Source organism: Grampus griseus, assembly GCF_964374135.1.
Source record: "Grampus griseus genome assembly, chromosome: 5".
NCBI classification, from domain to species: Eukaryota; Metazoa; Chordata; class Mammalia; order Artiodactyla; family Delphinidae; genus Grampus; species Grampus griseus.
Genome location: NC_138998.1, coordinates 70478311 through 70502893, shown reverse-complemented (window position 1 = coordinate 70502893; position 24583 = coordinate 70478311).

Genomic DNA, 24583 nt, shown 5'->3' with positions numbered 1-24583 from the left:
CCCAACACAGGAGCACCTCAATATATAAGGCAAATGTTAAAAGACATAAAAGGAGAAATTGACAGTAACAATAATTGTGGGGGACTTTAACACCCCACTTACATCAATGGACAGATCATCCAGACAGAAAATCAGTAAGGAAACACTGACCTTAAATGACACATTAGATCAGATGAACTTAAGTGATACATATAGAGCATTCCATCTGAAAGCAGCAGAATACACAGCCTTTTCAAGTGCACATGGAATATTGTCCAAAACAGATCACATGCTGGACAACAAAGAAAGCCTGAGTCAATTTAAGAAAACTGAAATCATATCAGGCATCTTTCCTGACCACAAGGCTATGAGGCTAGAAATCAACTATAAGAAAAAAACTGCAAAAAACACAAACACATGGAGGCTAAACAATATGCTATTGAACAATCAATGGATCATTGAAGAAATCAAAGAGTAAATTAAAAATTACCTAGAGACAAATGAAAACAAAAAGACAACAATCCAAAACCTATCGGCTGCAGCAAAAGCAGTTCTAAGAGGGAAGTTTATAGTGGTATAAGCTTACCTTGGGAAACAAGAAAAATCTCAAGTAACCAACCTAACCTTACACCTAAAGGAATTCCATAAAGAAGAACAAGCAAAACCCAAAGTTAGTAGAAAGAAAGCAATCATAAAGGTCAGAACCCCAGAACTCCTATGGGGGAGGGACCTCAGAGGAGTCATACCCTTTCCTTCAGGATCACAGGCTACTGGCAATTAAAAGATGTTAAACAAAGTTCATATTCTCCAGAGAACTTGTCCCTTGAAGTCCACAGGGTAAATTTCTCAGGAGTAAGAACTATCCATGAAGCTTGCTGGCTATTCCAGAATGAGAGAGTAGGAGAGGAAAAGTCCTTTCCACAGGAAGGGAGAAACCCCAGAGCCTTTGAGCTAGGGGAATCTGAGTGTTCTTGGGTCTGATGCACTCTTTGCAAAGATTGGGAGAACAAAGGCCAGAGAAATGGGGAAGCCAGGTCACACCTGCCAGGAGTGAGTGGAGGGCAGCACTGGCCTTCAAATCCAGTTTTTTTTTGATCTGAAAATTTAGGGCCCATCCTGTTACTTCACCTTTGTCCTGGTACTAGAGAATTAGATGTCTGTGTAAGGGGAACTTGTCTCTGGGCTGAAGAGAGCCCAGAACTTAAATCATGGTTCCTTGTAACTCCCTCTGTTTCTGCTGAGGAAAATTTCTCATTTTCCATTACTTATAAGAGATGGGTTCTAACACTTCACAGAATGCAATTATCTTGTTTAATTTATAAATTCTGGACCTACTTCCAACCGAATCCTGGACCCTGTCCCAGCTGGCATTCCTGGCTGATAAGGGCTTTGCTCCAGTTCTTCTGGAAAGCCTGGGTCTCTCTCAGATGAGGCAGGTGTTCAACTGAGTTTAATGGGCCATATTGCCATGCAATTTCCCCAGAACATGTGCTACGCCTCCCCCCCAGCCTGACAGACCACTCAGGGGTCTGAGGATCAGCCTGCCCAACCTGGAATATCTTATGTAGTGTTGGTCTGGGTAAAAATGGCCTTTGGAGAAGCAATTGCTTCTAAAATCATTCTCAGTATAGTGCCCCTGATTTATCTTGTTTGAGGAGAGAAAGAAATGACCCTGGCCTGTGGCTTTGATTGGGATGTTGTAAGGAGATGGGAGCAGTGATTCTCAGCCTGGCTCTGCAGTAGAATCACCTGATGCCCCTCCACCCACATTGGAATCTAACTGATTTGAGAGCCCAGACATGGACATTTCTAAAAGTGCCACAAATGGCTTTAATAAACAGCTAGGATTGGGGACTCCTGAGCTGGAGGGAAAGGGAGAAAAAACATTGAGGTCAGTGGATGGGATTGGTTATGTTTGCCAAGTCAAGAAACTTTCTAGGGAGGAGCATGAATTGCCCATGGTTTTGCATATTTTTGGCAAATTAAAGTCAAGTTTCAGTTGAGCAAAGATCTGGGGGCCACCTAGTCTGTGCTGGTCTGGAAGGAAACGGGGATAGAAGGGGTAATCTCTCCCAGCCACTCACCCAGCTGTCATGGAGAGCAGGACAGGAGAAGGGCCAACTCCCAACTCATGACTCCTGTGAAAGAAGATGGTGGAGGCAGCACCCAGCTCCCAATATGGTCTCCTCCCACCAAATCCTCCTATACATGACTGTAAACCAAGTGTTGAGTGACTGTCTCCACTGAACAGCCTCTCCTTTGAAAATAGTAATTGATCACATAGTGTCTGGAAGCAAAGTTCCTGGGTTAACTGAAGCTCCAGTGCTTCCCAGCTGCGTGACCCAGGGCATATTATATGACCTCTCTGTGCTTCAATTTCCTCATCTGTAAAATGAGGATAATGAGAGCACATACCCCACAGGATTGGGAGGGTTAAATGAGTCAGTGCATGCATACAAAGTGTTTAGCACTGTGCCTGGTCCCTCACATACACTCATTTAACATTAGCTCTTGTTGTTAGGCCTACAGTATCAACACTCTTCCTGGTTGGAAGGGAGGGAAGTTTCTCTGCAAAACAACTGTGTTCTACTGGTGCATAAGCAGTCTTTTAATGCCAGGGTGGCACACCTACCACCTCTCTTTCCTGTACTACCAACCACCTGCTCTCAGATGCACTTGCGTAACTGAGCAGGACCCTATGCGGCCTTCCCAGTGCAGAGGTCCACAGTCCCCTGCCCCATGTCCTCCACCTGCCTCTTGTTCGTAGGAAAACTTTAGCCTCCTAGGCCTTCCTCGAGTTCCAAAAGACAAATTTAATCAGAGAAATGAAAAAATGAAGAAACAAAGGAAAAACTCAAGCAAGAAAAAGTAATAGAGACATAGCACTGGCTTCAACACCAGGATTGGTTGCAAGTAGGAAGCTTTTGCCACTACACTGGGACAATTGGACTGTGCTGGTGCCGCACCCGAAGCTGTAGCGGGCTCCGCGCTTAGGTGCTCAGGTGATATGCAGTTGAACTTGAGATGAATAACATATTTAGGGGAATTGTTGACATTTAGTAACTCCACAGCATATGGCCGCAGGAACTGCCCTAAATGCTGTGTGGAGGACAGGCTCTTGGTGCTCCAGCCAGGCATCAGGGATGTGCCACTGAGGTGGGAGAGCCAACTTCAGGACACTGGTCCACAAGAGATGTCCCAGCTCCATGTAATATCAAACAGCAAAAATCTCCCAGAGATCTCCATCTCAACACCAAGACCCAGCTTCACTCAATGACCAGCAAGATACAGTGCTGGATACCCTATGCCAAACAAGTAGCAAGACAGGAACACAGCCCCATCCATTAGCAGAGAGGCTGCCTAAAATCATAATAAGGTCACAGACACCCCAAAACACACCACTAGACGTGGACCTGCCCACAGAAAGGCAAGATCCAGCCTCATCCACCAGAACACAGGCACTAGTCCCTTCCACCAGGAAACCTACACAACCCACTGAAACAACCTAAGCCACTGGGGACAGACACCAAAAACAACAGGAACTACGAACCTGCAGCCAGCAGAAAGGAGACCCCAAACACAGTAAGATAAGCAAAATGAAAAGACAGAAAAACACACAGCAGATGAAGGAGCAAGATAAAAACCCACCAGACCTAACAAATGAAGAGGAAATAGGCAGTCTGCCTGAAAAAGAATTCAGAATAATGATAGTAAAGATGATCCAAAATCTTGGAAATAGAATAGACAAAATGCAAGAAACATTTAACAAGGACCTAGCAGAACTAAAGAGGAAGCAAGCAATGATGAACAACACAATAAATGCAATGAAAAATACTCTAGAAGGGATCAATAGCAGAATAACTGAGGCAGAAGAACGGATAAGTGACCTGGAAGATAAAATAGTGGAAATAACTACTGCAGAGCAGAATAAAGAAAAAGGAATGAAGAGAACTGAGAACAATCTCAGAGACGCCTGGGACAACATTAAATGCACCAACATTCAAATTACAGGGGTCCCAGAAGAAGAAGAGAAAAAGAAAGGGACTGAGAAAATATTTGAAGAGATTATAGTTGAAAACTTCCCTAATATGGGAAAGGAAATAGTCAATCAAGTCCAGGAAGTACAGAGAGTTCCATACAGGATAAATTCAAGGAGAAACACGCCAAGACACATATTAATAAAACTGCCAAAAATTAAATACAAAGAAAACATATTAAAAGCAGTAAGGGAAAAACAACAAATAACACACAAGGGAATCCCCATAAGGTTAACAGCTGATCTTTCAGCAGAAACTCAGCAAGCAAGAAGGGAGTGGCAGGACATATATAAAGTGATGAAGGAGAAAAACCTGCAACAAAGATTACTCTACTCAGCGAGAATCTCATTCAGATTTGATGGAGAAATTAAAACCTTTACAGACAAGCAAAAGCTGAGAGAGTTCAGCACCACCAAACCAGCTTTACAACAAATGCTAAAGGAACTTCTCTAGGCAAGAAACACAAGAGAAGGAAAAGACCTATAACAACAAACTCAAAACAATTAAGACAATGGGAATAGGAAAATACATATCGATAATTACCTTAAATGTAAAAGGATTAAATGCTCCCACCAAAAGACACAGACTGGATGAATGGATACAAAAACAAGACCCGTATATATGCTGTCTACAAGAGACCCACTTCAGACCTAGGGACACATACAGACTGAAGTGAGGGGATGGAAAAAGATATTCCATGCAAATGGAAATCAGAAGAAAGCTGGAGTAGCAATTCTCATATCAGACAAAAGAGACTTTAAAATAAAGACTATTAAAAAAGACAAAGAAGGAAACTACTTAATGATCAAGGGATGGATCCAAGAAGATATAACAATTGTAAATATTTATGCACCCAACATAGGAGCACCTCAATACATAAGGCAAATACAAACAAACATAAAAGGGGAAATCGACAGTAACACAATCATAGTAGGGGACTTTAACACCCCACTTTCACCAATGGACAGATCATCCAAAATGAAAATAAATAAGGAAACACAAGCTTTAAATGATACATTAAACAAGGTGGACTTAACTGATATTTATAGGACATTCCATCCAAAAACAACAGAATACACATTTTTCTCAAGTGCTCATGGAACATTCTCCAGGATAGATCATATCTTGGGTCACAAATCTAGCCTTGGTAAATTTAAGAAAATTGAAATCGTATCAAGTATCTTTTCCGATCACAACACTATGAGACTAGATATCAAATACAGGAAAAGATCTGTCAAAAATACAAACACATGGAGGCTAAACAATACACTACTTAATAACGAAGTAATCACTGAAGAAATCAAAGAGGAAATCAAAAAATACCTAGAAACAAATGAAAATGGAGACATGACGACCCAAAACCTATGGGATGCAGCAAAAGCAGTTCTAAGAGGGAAGTTTACAGCAATACAATCCTACCTTAAGAAACTGGAAGCATGTTAAATAAACAACCTAACCTTGCACCTAAAGCAATTAGAGAAAGAAGAACAAAAAAACCCCAAAGTTAGCAGAAGGAAAGAAATCATAAAGATCAGCTCAGAAATAAATGAAGGAAATGATAGCAAAGATCAAAAAAACTAAAAGCTGGTTCTTTGAGAAGATAAACAAAATGGATAAACCATTAGCCAGACTCATCAAGAAAAAAAGGGAGAACACTCAAATCAATAGAATTAGAAATGAAAAAGGAGAAGTAACAACTGACACTGCAGAAAGACAAAAGATCATGAGAGATTACTACAAGCAACTCTATGCCAATAAAATGGACAACCTAGAAGAAATGGACAAATTCTTAGAAATGCACAACTTGCTGAGACTGAACCAGGAAGAAATAGAAAATGAACAGACCAATCACAAGCACTGAAATTGAAACTGTGATTAAAAATCTTCCAACAAACAAAAGCCCAGGACCAGATGGCTTCACAGGCAAATTCTATCAAACATTTAGAGAAGAGTTAACACCTATCCTTCTCAAACTCTTCCAAAATAGAGCAGAGGGAGGAACACGCCCAAATGCATTCTACGAGGCCACCATCACCCTGATACCAAAACCAGACAAGGATGTCACAAAGAAAGGAAACTACAGGCCAATGTCTCTGATGAACATAGATGCAAAAATCCTCAACAAAATACTAGCAAACAGAATCCAACAGCACATTGAAAGGATCATACACCATGATCAAGTGGGGTTTATTCCAGGAATACAAGGATTCTTCAATATACACACATCAATCAACGTGATACACCATATTAACAAACTGAAGGAGAAAAACCATATGATCATCTCAATAGATTCAGAGAAAGCTTTCAACAGAATTCAACACCCAATTATGATAAAAACCCTGCTGAAAGTAGGCATAGAGGGAACTTTCCTCAACATAATAAAGGCCATATATGACAAACCCACAGCCAACATCGTGCTTAATGGTGAAAAATTGAAAGCATTTCCACTAAGATTAGGAACAAGACAAGGTTGCCGACTCTCACCACTCTTATTCAAAATAGTTTTGGAAGTTTTAGCCACAGCAATCAGAGAAGAAAAGGAAATAAAAGGAATCCAAATCGGAAAAGAAGAAGTAAAGCTGTTACTGTTTGCAAATGACATGATACTATACATAGAGAATCCTAAAGATGCTACCAGAAAACTACTAGAGCTAATCAATGAATTTGGTAAAGTAGCAGGATACAAAATTAACGCACAGAAATATCTGCCATTCTTATACACTAATGATGAAATATCTGAAAATGAAATTAAGAAAACAGTCCCATTTACCACTGCAAGAAAAAAAATAATATATCTAGGAATAAACCTACCTAAGGAGACAAAAGACATGTATGCAGAAAATTATGATACTGATGAAAGAAATTAAGGATGATACAAATAGATGGAGAGATATACCATGTTCTTGCATTGGAAGAATCAACATTGTGAAAATGACTCTACTACCCAAAGCAATCTACAGATTCAATGCAATCCCTATCAAACTACCACTGGCATTTTTCACAGAACTAGAACAAAACATTTCACAATTTGTATGGAAACACAAAAGACCCCGAATAGCCAAAGCAACCTTCAGAACGAAAAATGGGGTGGAAGAATCAGGCTCCCTGACTTCAGACTATACTACAAAGCTACAGGAATCAAGACAGTATGGTACTGACACACAAACAGAAATATAGATCAATGGAACAGGATAGAAAGCCCAGAGATAAACCCACACACATATGGTCACATTATCTTTGATAAAGGAGGCAAGAATATACAGTGGAGAAAAGACAGCCTCTTCAATAAGTGGTGCTGGGAAAACTGGACAGGTACATGTAAAAGTATGAAATTAGAACACTCCCTAACACCATACACAAAACTAAACTCAAAATGGATTAAAGACCTAAATGTAAGGCCAGACACTATCAAACTCTTAGAGGAAAACATAGGTAGAACAGTCTATGATATAAATCACAGCAAGATTCTTTTTGACCCACCTCCTAGAGAAATGGAAATAAAAACAAAAATAAACAAATGGGACCTAATGAAACTTCAAAGCTTTTGCACAGCAAAGGAAACCATAAACAAGATGAAAAGACAACCCTCAGAATGGGAGAAAATATTTGCCAATGAATCAATGGACAAAGGATTAATCGCAAAGATTTACAAGCAGCTCATGCAGCTCAATAACAAAAAAACAAACAACTCAATCCAAAAATGGGCAGAAGACCTAAATAGACTTTTCTCCAAAGAAGATATACAGATTGCCAACAAACACATGAAAGAATGCTCAGCATCATTAATCATTAGAGAAATGGAAATCAAAACTACAATGAGATATCATCTCACACCGGTCAGAATGGCCATCATCAAAAAATCTAGAAACAATAAATGCTGGAGAGGGTGTGGAGATAAGGGAACCAACCCTCTTGCACTGCTGGTGGGAATGTAAATTGATACAGCCACTATGGATAACAGTATAGAGGTTCCTTAGAAAACTACCAATAGAACTACAATACGACCCAGCAATCCCACTCCTGGGCATATACCCTGAGAAAACCATAATTCAAAAAGAGTCACTGCCCTGGTGGCGCAGTGGTTGAGAGTCCGCCTGCTGATGCAGGGGACACGGGTTCATGCCCCGGTCTGGGTAGACCCCACATGCCACGGAGTGGCTGGGCCCATTAGCCATGGCCGCTGAGCCTGCGTGTCCGGAGCCTGTGCTCTGCAACGGGAGGGGCCACGGCAGTGAGAGGCCCACGTACAGCAAAAATAAAAATTAAAAAAGTCATGTACCAAAATGTTCATTGCAGCTCTATTTACAATAGCCAAGACATGGAAGCCACCTAAGTGTCCATCAACAGATGAATGGATAAAGAAGATGTGGCACATATATACAATAGAATATTACTCAGCCATAAAAAGAAACGAAATTGAGTTATTTGTAGTGAGGTGGATGGACCTAGAGTCTGCCATACAGAGTGAAGTAAGTCAGAAAGAGAAAAACAAATACCGTATGCTAATACATATATATGGAATGTAAGAAAAAATAAAAAGTCATGAAAAACCTAGGAGTAAGATGGGAATAAAGACACAGACCTACTAGAGCATGGACTTGAGGATATGGGGAGGGGGAAGAGTAAGCTGTGACAAAGTGAGACAGTGGCATGGACATATATACACTACCAAAGTAAAATAGATAGCTAGTGGGAAGTAGCCGCATAGCACAGGGAGATCAGCTCAGTGGTTTGTGACTACCTAGAAGGGTGGGATAGGGAGGGTGGGAGGGAGGGAGATGCAAGAGTGAAGAGATATGGGAACATATGTATATGTATAACTGATTTACTTTGTTATAAAGCAGAAACTAACACAGCATTGTAAAGCAAATATATGCCAATAAAGATGTTTAAAATAAAGAAAAAAAATAATAATTTAGCTATTAAACAAAGTCAAGGAACTTTAGTTCCTCCCAAGGGCTATAGAAATTATTCCTTTTTTTATGTATAGCTTTTGTTAAAAATTTTATTTATTTTTTTATACAGCTTGTTCTTATTAGTTATCTATTTCGTACATATCGGTGCATATATGTCAATTCCAATCTCCCAATTCATGACACCCCCACCCCCACCCCCACCCCACTTTTCCCTCTTGGTGTCCATACATATGTTCTCTACATCTGTGTCTCTACTTCTGCTTTGCAAACCAGTTCATCTGTACCGTTTATCTAGATTCCACATATATGCGTTAATATACAATATTTGTTTTTCTTGTTCTTACTTACTTCACTCTGTATGACAGTCTCTAGGTCCATCCACATCTATACAAATGACCCAATATCTTTCCTTTTTATGGCTCAGTAATATTCCTTTGTATATATGTACTACATCTTCTTTATCCATTAGTCTGTCGATAGGCATTTAGGTTGCTTCCATGTCCTGACTATTGTAAATACTGCTGCCATGAACATTGTGGTGCATGTGTCTTTTTGAATTATGGTTTTCTCATAGTATATGCCCAGTAGTGGGATTGCTGGGTCATATGGTAATTCTATTTTTAGTTTTTTAAGGAACCTCCATACTGTTCTCCATAATGGCTGTATCAATTTCCATTCCCACCAACAATGCAAGAGGGTTCCCTTTTCTCCATACCCTCTCCAGCATTTACTGTTTGTAGATTTTCTTATGATGCCCATTCTGATCAGTGTGAGGTGATACCTAATTGTAGTTTTTATTTGCATTTCTCTAATAATTAGTGATGTTGAGCCTTTTTTATGTGCCTCTTGGCCATCTGTATGTCTTCTTTGGATAAATGTCTATTTATGTCTTCTGTTTATTTTTTTGATTGGGTTTTTTTCTTTTTTAATATTGAGCTGCATGAGCTGTTTGTATATTTTGGAGATTACTCCTTTGTCCGTTGGTTCATTGGTAAATATTTTCTCCCATTCTGAGGGTTGTCTTTTCATCTTGTTTATAGTTTCCTTTGCTGTGCAAAAGCTTTTAAGTTTCATTAGGTACCATTTATTTATTTTTGTTTTTAATTCCATTACTCTAGAAGGTGGGTCAGAAAAGATCTTGCTGTGATTTATGTCAAAGAGTGTTCTTCCTATGTTTTCCTCTAAGACTTTGATAGTGTCTGGTCTTACATTTAGGTCTTTAATCCATTTTGAGTTTATTTTTGTGTATGGTGTTAGGAAGTGTTCTAGTTTCATTCTTTTACTTGTAGCTGTCCAGTTTTCCCAGTACCACTTATTGAAGAGGCCGTGTTTTCTCCATTGCATACCCTTGCCACCTTTGACATAGATTAGGTGATCACATGTGTGTGGGTTTATCTCTGGCCTTTCTATCGTGTTCCATTGATCTATATTTCTGTTTTTATGCCAGTACCAGATTGTCTTGATTACTGTAGATTTGTAGTATAGTCTGAAGTCAGGGAGTCTGATTTCTCCAGCTCCGTTTTTTCCCTCAAGATTCCTTATGGTATTCAGGGTCTTTTGTGTCTCCATACAAATTTTAAGATTTTTTTTTTGTTCTAGTTCTGTAAAAAATGCCATTGGTAATTTGATAGGGCTTCATTGAATCTGTAGATTGATTTAGTATATTCATTTTCACAACATTGATTCTTCCAGTCCAAGAACATGGTATATCTCTCCATCTGTTTGTGTCATCTTTGATTTCTTTCATCAGTGTCTTATAGTTTTCTGAGTACAGGTCTTTTACCTCCTTAGGTAGGTTTATTCCTGGGTATTTTATTCTTTTTGTTGCAATGGGATTGTTTCCTTAATTTCTCTTTCTGATCTTTCATTGTTAGTATATAGAAATGCAAGAGATTTCTGTGCATTAATTTTATATCCTGCAACTTTGCCAAATTCATCCATTACCTCTGGTAGTTTTCTGGTCGCATCTTTAGGATTATCTATGTATAGTATCATGTCACCTGCAAACAGTGACAGTTTTACTTCTTCTTTTCTGATTTGGATTCCTTTTATTTCTTTTTCTTCTCTGATTGTGATGGCTAGGACTTCCAAAACTATGTTGGATAATAGTGGCAAGAGTGGACATCTTTGTCTTGTTCCTGATCTTAGAGGAAATGCTTTCAATTTTTTCACCATTGAGAATGATGTTTGCTGTGGGTTTGTCGTATATGGCTCTTATTATGTTGAGGTTGGTTCCCTCTATGCCCACTTTCTGGAGAGTTTTTATCATAAATGGGTGTTGAATTTTGTCAAAAGCTTGTTCTGCATCTACTGAGATGATCATATGGTTTTTATTCTTCAATTTGTTAATATGGTGTATCACATTGATTGATTTGCGTATATTGAAGAATCCTTGCATCCCTGGGATAAATCCCACTTGATCATGGTGTATAATCCTTTTAATGTGTTGCTGGATTCTGTTTGATAGTGTTTTGTTGAGGATTTTTGTATCTATATTCATCAATGATATTGGTCTGTAATTTTTTTTGTAGTATCTTGTCTGGTTTTCATATAATGGTGATGGTGGCCTCGTAGAACGAGTTTGGGAGTGTTCCTTCCTCTGCAGTTTTTTGGAAAAGTTTGAGAAAGATGGGTGTTAGCTCTTCTCTAAATGTTTGATAGAATTCACTTGTGAAACCAACTGTTCCTGGCCTTCTGTTTGTTAGAAGATTTTTTAATCACAGTTTCAATTTCATCACTTGGGATTGGTCTGTTCCTATTTTCTATTTCTTCCTGGTTCAATCTTGGAAGGCTATATCTTTCTATATTTTGTCCATTTCTTCCAGGTTGTCCATTTGATTAGCATAGAGTTGCTTGTTGTAGTCTTTTAGGATGCTTTGTATTTCTGCGGTGTCCATTGTAACTTCTCCTTTTTCGTTTCTGATTTAATTGATTTGAGTCCTTGCCTTCTTTTTCTTGATGAGTCTGGGTAAACGTTTATCAATTTTACCTTCTCAAAGAACCAGCTTTTAGTTTTATTGATCTTTGCTATTATTTTCTTTGTTTCCATTTCATTTATCTCTGCTCTGATCTTTATGATTTCTTTCCTTCTACTAACTTTGGGTTTTGTTTGTTCTTCTTTCTCTAGTTCCTTTAGGTGTAATGTTAGATTGTTTATTTTGAGATTTTTCTTGTTTCTTGAGGTAGGATTGTATTGCTATAAACTTCCCTCTTAGAACTGCTTTTGCTATATCCCAAAAGTTTTGGATCGTCTTGTTTTTGTTGTCATTTGTCTCTAGGTATTTTTTGATTTCCTCTTTGATTTCTTCAGTGATCTGTTGGTTATTTAGTAATGTAAGGTTTAGCCTCCATGTATTTGTATTTTTTATGTTTTTTTCCTGTAATTTATTTCTAATCTCATAGCATCATGGTCAGAAACGATGCTTGAAATGATTTCAATTTTCTTAAATTTACTGAGACTTGATTTGTGACCCAAGATGTGATCTATCCTGGAGAATATTCTTTGTGCTCTTGAGAAGAAAGTGTAATCTGCTGTTTTTGGATGGTATGTTGTATAAATATCAATTAAATCTATCTGGTCTATTGTGTCCTTTAAAGTTTGTGTTTCCTTATTAATTTTCTGTCTGCTTGATCTTTCCATTGGTTTAAGTGAGGTGTTAAAGTCCCCCACTATTATTGTGTTACTGTTGATTTCCTCTTTTATAGCTGTTAGCATTTGCTTTATATATTGAGGTGCTCCTACGTTGGGTCTGTATATATTTATAATTTTTATATCTTCTTCTCAGACTGATCAGTTGATCATTATGTAGTGTCCTTCTCTGTCTCTTGTAACATTCTTTATTTTAAAGTCTATTTTATCTGATATGAGTATTGCTACTCCAGGTTTCTTTTGATTTCAGTTTGTGTGGAAAATTCTTTTCCAGCCCCTCACTTTCAGTCTGTATGTGTCCCTCGGTGTGAAGTTTGTCTCTGGTAGACCGCATGTATATGGGTCTTGTTTTTGTATCTATTCAGTGAGCCTGTGTCTTTTGATTGGAGCATTTAATCCATTCCCATTTAAGGTAATTATCAATATGTATGTTCCTATTACCATTTTCTTAACTGTTTTGGGTTTGTTTTTGTAGGTCCTTTTCTTCTCTTGTGTTTCCCACTTAGAGAAGTTCCTTTAGCATTTGTTGTAGAGCTGGTTTGGTGCTTCTGAATTCTCTTAGCTTTTGCTTGTTTGTAAAGCTTTTGATTTCTCTGTCGAATCTGAATGAGAACCTTGCTGGGTAGAGTAATCTTGGTTGTAGGTTCTTCCCTTTCATCACTTTAAATATATCATGCCACTCCCTTCTGGCTTGTAGAGTTTCTTCTGAGAAATCAGCTGTTAAACTTACGGGAGTTCCCTTGTATGTTGTCATTTTTCCCTTGTTGCTTTTAATAATTTTTCTTTGTCTTTAACTTTTGTCAATTTGATTACTCTGTGTCTTGGCATGTTTCTCCTTGGGTTTATCCTGCCTGGGACTCTCTGCACTTCCTGGACTTGGGTGGCTGTTTCCCTTCCCATGTTAGGGAAGTTTTTGACTATAATCTCTTCAGATATTTTCTTGGGTCCTTTCTCTCTCTCTTCACCTTCTGGAACCCTTATAATGTGAATGTTGGTGCATTTAATATTGTCCCAGAAGTCTCTTAGGCTGTCTTCATTTCTTTTCATTCTTTTGTCTTTATTCTGTTCTTTATGACAGCAGTGAATTCCACCATTCTGTCTTCCATGTCACTTACCCATTCTTCTGCCTCAGTTATTCTGCTATTGTTTCCTTCTAGTGTATTTTTCATTTCAGTTATTGTATTGTTGATCTCTATTTGTTTGTTCTTTAATTCTTCTAGGTCTTTGTTAAACATTTCTTGCATCTTCTCAGTCTTTACCTCCATTCTTTTTCCAAGGTCCTGGATCATCTTCACTATCATTATTATGAATTATTTTTCTGGAATTTGCCTGTCTCCACTTCATGTAGTTGTTTTTCTGGGGTTTTATCTTATTCCTTCATCATAGTCCTCTGCCTTTTCATTTCCTCTGTCTTTCTGTGAATGTGGTTTTCATTCCACAGGCTGCAGGATTTTTGTTCTTCTTGCTTCTGCTGTCTGCCTTCTGGTGGATGAGGCTACATTTAAAAAAATTTTATTTATTTTATGTTATTTAAAAATTTTTGGCTGTGTTGGGTCTTTGTTGCTGCATGTGGTCTTTCACTAGCTGTGGTGAGCAGGGGCTACTCTTTGTTGTGGTTCATGGGCTTCTCATTGTGGTGGCTTCTCTTGTGGAGTATGGGCTCTAGGTGCGTGGGCTTCAGTAGTTGTGTCACATGGGCTCAGTATGGCTCACAGGCTCTAGAGTGCATGCTCAGTAGTTGTGGCGCACAGGCTTAGTTGCTCAGTGTCATGTGGGATCTTCCTGGACCAGGGCTCAAACCCATGTCCCTGTATTGGCAAGTGGATTCTTAACCACTGTGCCACCAGCGAATTCCATGGGCTCCCACTTTTAAGGAAGGGTTCTATTAGCAGAAGAAAAGAGAAAGTGAAAGGGCTCAGGGCAAACAAAAATTATAGCTGGCACTGTTTTCTCCACAGCTAAATAGAACAGAATTGTTACTATACCCAGACCTCTCCTTACATTTCCCCACCACCTTGACTCAGGCCTTCCTCCAGACTGTGCTGAAACAAAAATCAACATAAAATATGATGGCTATGATCAAACCTTATTGCTACCCACAAGGGCAAGCTCAGTAATTTCCAGGAAGTAGAACTACTATAGACTTTCTTTGATCTCAATGCAATACAAATAAAAACGGATAAAACTAGAAGCAAAAATCCCTATTATTTAAATTAAAAAAAATAAAACCAAATTTTTTTCTTCTGGGTCCTGGCCTAGCATGTAAGAGCTTGGAACTTGCCAATTGATCCTAATAACAAGTAAAAATCTGAACTAACTGAAAAATCAACAACTCTTCTTAGATCAGTCAGAGAAGGGAGATCACAGGGCAAACCACTGCCCCCAAAACTGAAGAGACAGAGAATCACCACTTAGTAGAGCAGAACCCTCCATGGGAACCAGTACCAAGTTAGGAAAACCTGAATTGTAATCAACGATTGCTGAAGGCTTAAGTGTGGACAACTCTGTGAGTTAGAAACTTCCACTCTGTGAAAGATACAAGAGAATGAGAAGACAACACATAGACTGGGAAAAAATATTTGCAAAAATTATATCTCATAAAGGACTGCTATCCAAAGTATGCAAAGAACTCTTAAAACTCAATGATAAGGAAACAAACAACTTGATTAAAAAGTGGGCAAAAGACCTAAACAGACACCTCACCAAAAAAAAAGATATACAGATGGTAAATAAGCATATGAAAAAAGGTTCCACACCATATACCATTAGGGAAAAGCAAACTGAAACAACAATGAGATACCACTACATACCAGTTAGAATGGCCAAACTCCAGAACACTGACAACACCACATGCTGGTGAGGATGTGGTGTAACAGGAGCTCTCATTCATTGCTGGTGGGAATGGAAAATGGTACAGCCACCTTGGAAGACAGTTTGGGGGTTTCTTACCAGGCTAATACACTCTTGCCAGCATGACACTACTTGCTACTTACCCACATAAGTTGAAAGCAGATGTCTACTGTTAAGGACTGAATATTTGTGTCCTTTAAAAATTCATGTATTGAAGCCCTAATCCCCAATGTGACAGTATTTTGAGATGGGACTTTTGGGAGGTGATTAGTTTTAGAGGTGGTCATGATGGTGGGGTCCTCATGATGGGATTAGTGTCCTTTTAAGAAGAGACCAGATCTCCACTAGTGAGGATTCAGGAAGAAGGCAGCTGTCTACAAGCCAGGAAGGGGGCTCTCACCAGAACCTGACCATGCTAGCACCCTGACCGTGGAATTCCAGCCTCCAGAACTGTGAGAAATCAATGTCTGTTTTTTAAACCACCCAGTCTATGGTATCTTGTTACAGCAGCCCTAGCTGACTAAGATGTCCACATGAATATCTACAAACAAGAGTTTATAGCAGTTTTATTCATAATTGCTAAAACGTGGAAACAACAAAGATGTCCTCCAGTAGGTGAATGGATAAATAAACTGTGGTACATCCACACAATAGAATATTATTCAGTGCTAAAAAGAAATGAGATATCAAGTCACTAAAAGACACATAAATCTTAAATACATCTCACTAAGTGAAAGAAGTCAACCTGTAAAGGCTACACAACCAAATGATTCTAACTATATGACATTCTGGAAAGAGCAAAACTATGGAGATAGTAAAAAGATTAGTGGTTAATCAGGTTGGCCAATAGTTCATCTTTTTTTTACCTTAAAGAAGCAGTTCTCAGATTTATTAATTTTTATTATTTTTCTAATCTAAAGATTAGAAAATCTTTAATGTATTTAGTTATTAACTTATTTCTTGATAAGAGGGTAATATTCTCAGATACAGAGCAAACTAAGAGGGTTGTATGATGTTACTTTGTTCCACTCTATGCAAATCATTTTGAAAATCTGGATGAAATAGATTATTTTATAAGAGAGTATATATTGCCCAAACTTACCCCCAAACAGAACATGTAAATGGAAAAATTAATAAAGAACAGAGAGAAAATATTGTCAAACAGCTACTAAAAATATCAGGAGACTCAGATGGTTTCACAGGAGAATTCCATGAAAATCTAAAAGGATAGATAGCAGTAATGCTACTTGTTATTCCAGAGCACAGGGAAATTCTTTTTATGACACATAACATTGATACCAAAACCCAGAAAAGCACACACAAGAAAGAAAACTGCAAACCCATTTCACTTTTGATTATCAATGCATAGAAATCCAAAATGAAGTATTAGCCAAAAGAATACACCAGCAAGGGCTTCCCTGGTGGCGCAGTGGTTGAGAGTCCGCCTGCCGATGCAGGGGACACGGGTTCCTGCCCCGGTCCAGGAAGATCCCACATGCCGTGGAGCGGCTGGGCCCGTGAGCCATGGCTGCTGAGCCTACGTGTCCAGAGCCTGTGCTCCGCAACGGGAGAGGCCACAACAGTGAGAGGCCCGAGAACCACAAAAAAAAAAAAAAAAAAAAAAAAAAAAAAAAAAAAACACCAGCAAGTTAAAGGCATTTCAAATAAGTGATACAAATATGGATTATTTAATAAATAGAATTGGTACAATCATTAGTTGTCTGGAAAAAAATTAACTTGGATCTATACTTCATGTTTTGCATCAAAATAAATTTCCAAATGGATCAAATGTTTAAATATAAAAATATTATAGGAGACCATGAGAGATTTTTTGTTTTTCATTTTTCAGTGTAGGGAAGTTCTTTCTCACTATAACTGCAAACCCAGAATCCATAAGAAACACATAAATTTAGGTACATAATTTTTTAAAAAAAGCTCAGTATAGAAAGAAACATCATAAAGTCTGGATATAAATTAGGAAAATTACAAATTATATCATAAATAAAAGCCTCTTAATATTTAAGAACCCCTACAAAGCCATAAGAAAAAGACCTACAGCCCAATAGAAAAATGGGCAAATGATGTGAATAGAAAATGCACAGAAGAGAAAATACAAATAATTTTTAAATAAATGAAAAGATATTCAACTTCATTTATAAAAATGAAATGCAAATTAAATTACAATGATCTACAACCACTGCCTGTCAGACTGGCAAAGATAATAAAGCTGGAAAATGTGGTGAAGTAGTGAGGGTGGGAAGAAACAAGCTCTGTTACACTCTTATTAACGGGGGTGTAAGTGGGTACAACTGTTCTGAAGAGCACTAGCAACATCCTGCAAAAAGTTACACAATGCTTTGATCCAGCAAATCTACCTTTATGAACTTATCTTACAGATATACCTACACATGTACAAGATAACTCATGTTTAAGAGCATTAATTGCAACCTTTTGTCATTGTAAATGATTGCAAGTAACCTAAATAACTATCAGTAGGGATTTGTTTAATAAATTGTGGAACATCCACATGAGGAGTATTATCAGTTGTTAAAAAGGCACAAAGGAAGAGTATATGGGAACTCTGTACCCTTTTCAACCTTTCTGCAAACCTAAAAATCTTCTAAAAGAAAAACAGTAACAAAGAAAACTCCACAACTTGTGGACCAGCCATGCCAGGGGCTATGTTATAAAGGAATTAAAAGAACTATTATTATCCTCAAGGAATTTGAAATGTATATGAATAAAGCCCAATTCAATTAAAAAGGCTGATGGATAGATAGTACAGTTCTCTATAAGAAAGAGAGACTGACAGACAGACAGACATGAGGCAGCTTAGCATATCTGATATGAAGCAGTCTCCAATAAATAAAGTGAAAAAAGCAGCATTCAGAACAATGTCTATGGTATTCTATGTTGCTACATTATTTGCAAAAAAAAAAAGGAAAAATCCATATATCAGCTTATAAATGCACAGAATATCTCTAAAATGGTATTTAAGAGACTGTTAGGACCGATTGCCTCTGGGGAGGGAAACTAGTTAACAGGATGCAAAGGCTATTTTGGTTTATTCCAAATCATTCTAAATGTATGTGTTGTATTTTATACCTTGTCATGAGTTAATTACCCAGAATTTTTAAAAAAACAAATTAAATAATGCATTTCATGGAGGGAAGAGCTTACTTTTAACTGGGATTTTCAGGGAATGCTTCCTGGGGGAAGAGGCATCAGCTAGGTCTTGAAGCGTGGTGATGATGGGCCAGAACGTCCTGGGCAAGGGGACTGCACAAGTAAAACATAGCGGTGGGAAGCTGGAGGAGGGAACTGGAGAGGGTCACACAATAGTTTTACTGAAATGTAATCTTTAGTAAAGTGACAGCTAAGGAGATATTTCTATAAGGGTATGTTACGCAGTATAATAGGGTACAGTGAGTAAAAATCAGGTCAAACACTATAACATTTACCAGCTCTGAGACCTCTGGAGTTAACTTACCTTCTGTAAAATGGACATAATGATAGAGACTCTTAGGGTTTTATGAAGACTTGATAGGTAAGGTAGGTAGAGGACTCAGGCCAGACATGGCAGCAGGAAGAGTTCAGTTAAGTGTCAGCTCCCATATGACCAGAGGGCTCCTAATGCCAGATTTATTCTGTGGGCAATGAGAAGCCAGTGCAGCTTTTGGTCAGTGGAGTGATGTTATCAGAGCTGAAATTTAGGAAAAGTCACCAGGTCACCTGTGCAGGGTGAGTTGCAAGGGCATGAGATGGGAGTCAAAGAGACCAGAGAGGAGGCTGCTGACATAGTCTAGATGAGAGAAGAGGAAGATCTGAGCCAGGTAGTTTCCATGATTAGGAAAGGATAGACGACTTGATAACAACAGAATATGAAGAGAGAAGAAGGTATATTGAAGAAAATTTGGGGCTTTAAATTTAAGTAATTCAGAGGTTGGTGGCACCTCTAAAGAAACAGAGATCCTGAAGAAATGAGAAGGACTGGTAGAAAAGATGACTATTTGGATGTGTTTAGTGTGTGAAGGAATCCAGGTAGATTTAATCAGTATGAAGTTGGAGATGTGGGAAACTCCAGGAAAATGCTGAGATAAGAGATAATACTGGGAGTGATATTAAATAGGATGTTTAGTTGCAAGAGGGAGAAGTCCAGCTTGAATTAGTTTAGGCAAAAAGTCTATGTGTGGATCTGGGAAGTCTAAGGAATGCAAGCATGGCTGGATCTAGGGGCTCAAACAGTGTCCTCAGGCCTTAGGCACTTATCTCTCTGACCTCATATGCTTGGCTTTATTTTCTTACAGCCTCTCTGCATGAAGCAGCAAGATAACCACTGGAAACTCTATCAACTCTAATAGAAAGTTCTTTTTTTCCCCTTTAATTGTAAATTTTGCAGAAAAGTTCTGGAGAAGGTTATATTTGGCTTGAATTAGATCACTCCTACTAGAGAAAAGTCAGAAGAATCAGCAAAGAGTGGTGTCAAGGGAACACCCAAGGAGGAGTAATCATTGATGTCAAGTGCTGAGAGAAAAACAAACTTTATTTTATACATATATAATATATAATATATATATATATTGAACAGAGAAAACATTTCTCCAAAGAAAAAGATTATGAAATATATACACATTGATCAATCTGAATATATTAGCTAGCTACCTATTGAAGTATAAGAAATTACCACAAGACTTAGGGGGTTAAAATAACAATATTTATGGAGGTCAGCCAAGATGGTGGAGGAGGAAAACATTGAGCTAACCTCCTCTCATGAGCACACCAAAATCACAACTATCTACAGAACAACCATTGATGTAAAAGAGCAGAACCTACCAGATAAGGTCTTCTACAACTAAAGACATAAAGAAGGAACCACAATGAGGCAGTTAGGAGGGGAAGACTCACAATATAATCAAGTCCCATACATGCAGGTGGGCAACTGAAAAACCAGAAAATAAATATATTGCAGAGGTTCTCCCACAGAAATGAGAGTTCTGAGCCCAACATTGGGCTCCCCAGCCTCCAGATGAGCCTCCAAAGCATTTGGATTTGAAGGCCAGCAAGGTTTAATTTCAGGAGCCCCACACAACTGAGGGAAATAGAGACTTCACTCTTAAAGGGTACACACAAAATCTCACATGCTCCAGCACCCAGGACAAAAAAGGTAATTTGATAGGAGCCTGGGCCAGACCTACCTGCTGGTCTTGGAGAATCTCCTGGAGAGGTTGGGGGTGGCTGTGGCTCACCCTGGGGACATAGACATTGGCCCAGCCATACATGGGAGTTCCTTCTACCTCACGGACACTGCTACTAGTGGCCGCCATCTTGGGATCCTCCCTCTGCTTCATTAGTGCCAAGACTTGGCCCCACCCAATAGCCTGTAGGCACCAGTGCTGGGATACATCAGGCCAAACAACTAACTGAGGGGAACACAGCCCCATCCATCAGCAGAGAGGCTGCTTAAAAACTTTCTGAGCCCACAGCTACCTATAAACATGCCTCTAGACACAGTCTTGCCAACCAGAGGGCCAAGACTCAGCTCCATCTTCCAGTGTACAGGCATTGGCCTTGCCCTCCAGGAAGCCTGCACTGGCCTCTAGGCCAGCCTCACCCACCAGGGGACAGACACCAGATGCAAGAAAACCATAATCTCACAACCTGTGGACACAGCCTGCACAGCAGGCCAGATCCTACCCTGGGACCAGCTGGGCCAAAGCCCTGTCCACTAGCAGACCAACAAAAGCTTCAGGACACTCTGTACCCCATACCCAACTGTGTAGGGAACTGGTATCCCTGCCCCTCACCAGTGATCTGACACTAGCTCTGGGATCCCTGGGCCCTGCAGCAAGAATTTGGGGCTCAGCTCTGCCTGCCAATAGTCTGGCAATAATCCCAGGACATGGCTTCACCCACCAGTGGGTGAACAACAGCCCCAGAGTCTTCTGGCCCCTCACTCTGCCCACCAGTGAGGCAGCACTAGCCCAGGTCCCCCTAGGGCTTTGCAGCCAACTACTTCATGGCCAGCTCCCACTCACCAGAGACCAGTACCATCTTCACAAGGCACGGCCTGGCAACCAACTGGGCTAGAGGCCAAACAAGCCTACTAGACCACCCACATAGTCAGTCCACCACAAAAGAAGGACATATGCAGCCTTCATGTGGGAACCCCTAGAGCATATAGCTTGGGTGACAAGAGGGGAGTGCACTACTGGGGCACATAGGATATCTCCTATAGCAGGCCATTTCTGCAGGGTTAAGAAATGTAAATAAATTATCACATATATAAAAATACAAATAGCAACATAGACAAAATGAGGCAGCAGAGGAACATGTTCCAGATGAAGGAAAAAGATAAAACCCCAGAAGACAAACTAAGTGAAGTGGAGATAGGCATTCTACTGAGAAAGAGTTTAGAGTAATGATCATAAAGATGATCAAAGAACTCTGGAGAAGAAGGGATGCACAGAGTGAGAGGCTAGAAGTTTTTAATAAAGAGTTAGAAAATATACAGAACTACCAAACAGAGATGCGGAATACAGTAACTGAAATGAAAAGTACACTAGAAGGAATCAATAATAGACTAAATGATACAGAGGAATGGATCAGTGAGCTGGAAGACAGAATAGTAGAAATCACTGATGCTGAACACAAAAAAGAAAAAAGAAAGAAAAGAAATGAAGATGGTTTAAGAAACTTCTGGGACAAGATCATGTGCAGTAATATTCATATAATAGGTGTCCCAGAAGGAGAAGAGAGAAAGGGTCTGAGAACATATTTGAAGACATAATAGCTGAAAACTTCCCTAACCTGGGAAAGGAAATAGTCACTCAAGTCCAGGAAGCTCAGAGAGTCCCATACAGGATTAACCCAGAGAGGAACACACCAAGACACACTGTAATCAAAATGACAAATATTGGGCTTCCCTGGTGGCACAGTGGTTGAGAGTCTGCCTGCCAATGCAGGGGACACAGGTTTGTGTCCCAGTCCGGGAGGATCCCATATGCCGCGGAGCGGCTGGGCCCGTGAGCCATGGCCACTGGGCCTGCACGTCCGCAGCCTGTGCTCTGCAATGGGAGGGGCCACAACAGTGAGAGGCCTGCGTACCGCAAAAAAAAAAAAAAAAAAAAAAAAAAAAAAAGTGGAAAAAAAAAGACAAATATTAAAGATAAAGAGAGAATATTAAAAGCAGCATGGGAAAAGCAAAAAATAACATACAAGGGAATTCCCATAAGGCTATCGATGATTTTTTTCAGCAGAAACTCTGGAGGCCAAAGGGGAGTGGCACAATGTATTTAACGTAATAAAAGGGGAAAAACCTGTAACCAGGAATACTCTACCTAGCAAGGCTCTCCTTCAGGTTTGATGGAGAAATCAATAGATTTACAGACAAGCAAAAGCTAAAAGAGTTCAGCACCACCAAACCAGCTTTTCAACAAATGTTAAATGAAATTCTCCAGGCAAAAAAGAAAAGGCCACACTAGAAACAAGAAAATTATGAAATAAAAAAGCTCACCAATAAAAACAAACATATATTAAAGGTAGGAAATCATCCACCCACACACACACACAAAAAGACAAAAGTAGTAAAAATAATCTATATCTACAATAAGCAGTCAAGGGATATACAAAACAATTAGATGTAAAATATGATAACAAAAGCAGTCATTGTGAGGGGAGGAGAGTAAATGGAGGTTTTAAAAATGCATTTGATATTAAGAGATCAGCAACTTAAAACAATTATGTACATATATAGACTGCTATACAAAAACCTCATGGTAACCACAAACCAAAAATCTGTAATAGATATACACACAAAAAAGAAAAAGGAATCCAAACATAACTATAAAGATAGTCATCAAATCACAAATGAAGAGAACAAAAGAAGATAAAAGGAAAAAAAGACATACAGAAAACAACCCCCAGGGGCTTCCCAGGTGGTACAGTGGTTAAGAATCTGCCTGCCAATGCAGGGGATGTGGGTTTGAGCCCTGGTCCGGTAACATCCCATATGCTGCGGAGCAAATAAGCCCATGTGCCACAACTACTGAGCCTGCGCTCTAGAGCCCACGAGCCACAATTATTGAGCCTGCATGCCGCAACTATTGAAGCCCATGCGCCTAGAGCCCCTGCTCTGCAACAAAGAGAAGCCACTGCAATGAGAAGCCTGTGCACTGCAGCCTGTGCACTGCAGCAATGAGAAGCCTGTGCACTGCAGTTCTTGCCACAACTAGAGAAAGCCCACGTGCAGCAATGAAGACTCAATGCAGCCAAAAATAAATGAATAAATAAATAAATACCTAAACAATTAACAAAATGGCAATAAGAACATACATATCAATTATTACTTTAAATGTAAATGAATCTAAATGCTCCAACTAAAAGACATAGAATGGCTGAATGGATATATAAACAAGGCCCATATATATGCTGCCTACAAGAGACTCACTTCAGATCTAGAGACACACACAGACTGAAAGTGAGAGGATGGAAAAAAGTATTCCACACAAACTGAAATCAGAAGAAGCCTGGAGTAGCAATACTTATATCAGACAAAATAGATTTTAAAATAAAGACTGTTATAAGAGACAAAGAAGGACACTACATAGTGATCAAGGGATCAATCCTAGAAGCAGATACAACAATTGTAAATATATATGCAACAAACATTTGAGCACCTAAATATATAAGGCAAAGATTAATAAACAAAAGGAGAAATTGACAGTAGCACTATAATAGTGGGGGATTTTAACACCTCACTTACATCAATGGACAGATCATCCAGACAGAAAATGAGTAAGGAAACACTTGCCTTAAATAATACATTAGATCAGATGAACTTAATTGATAGATAAAGAGTATCCCATCCAAAAGCAGCAGAATACACATTCTTTTCAAATACACATGGACCATTCTCCATCTTAGATCACATTCTAGGTCACGAAACAAGCCTCAATAAATGTAAGAAAATTGAAATCATATCAAGTGTCTTTTCTGACAATAATGCCAATGAGACTAGAAATCAACTACAAGCAAAAAACCCCTGCAAAAACCACAAACACGTGGAGGCTAAACAATATGCTAGTGAACAACAAATGAATCACTGAAGAAATCAAAGAGTAAGTTAAAAAATGCCTAGAGAGAAATGAAAACGA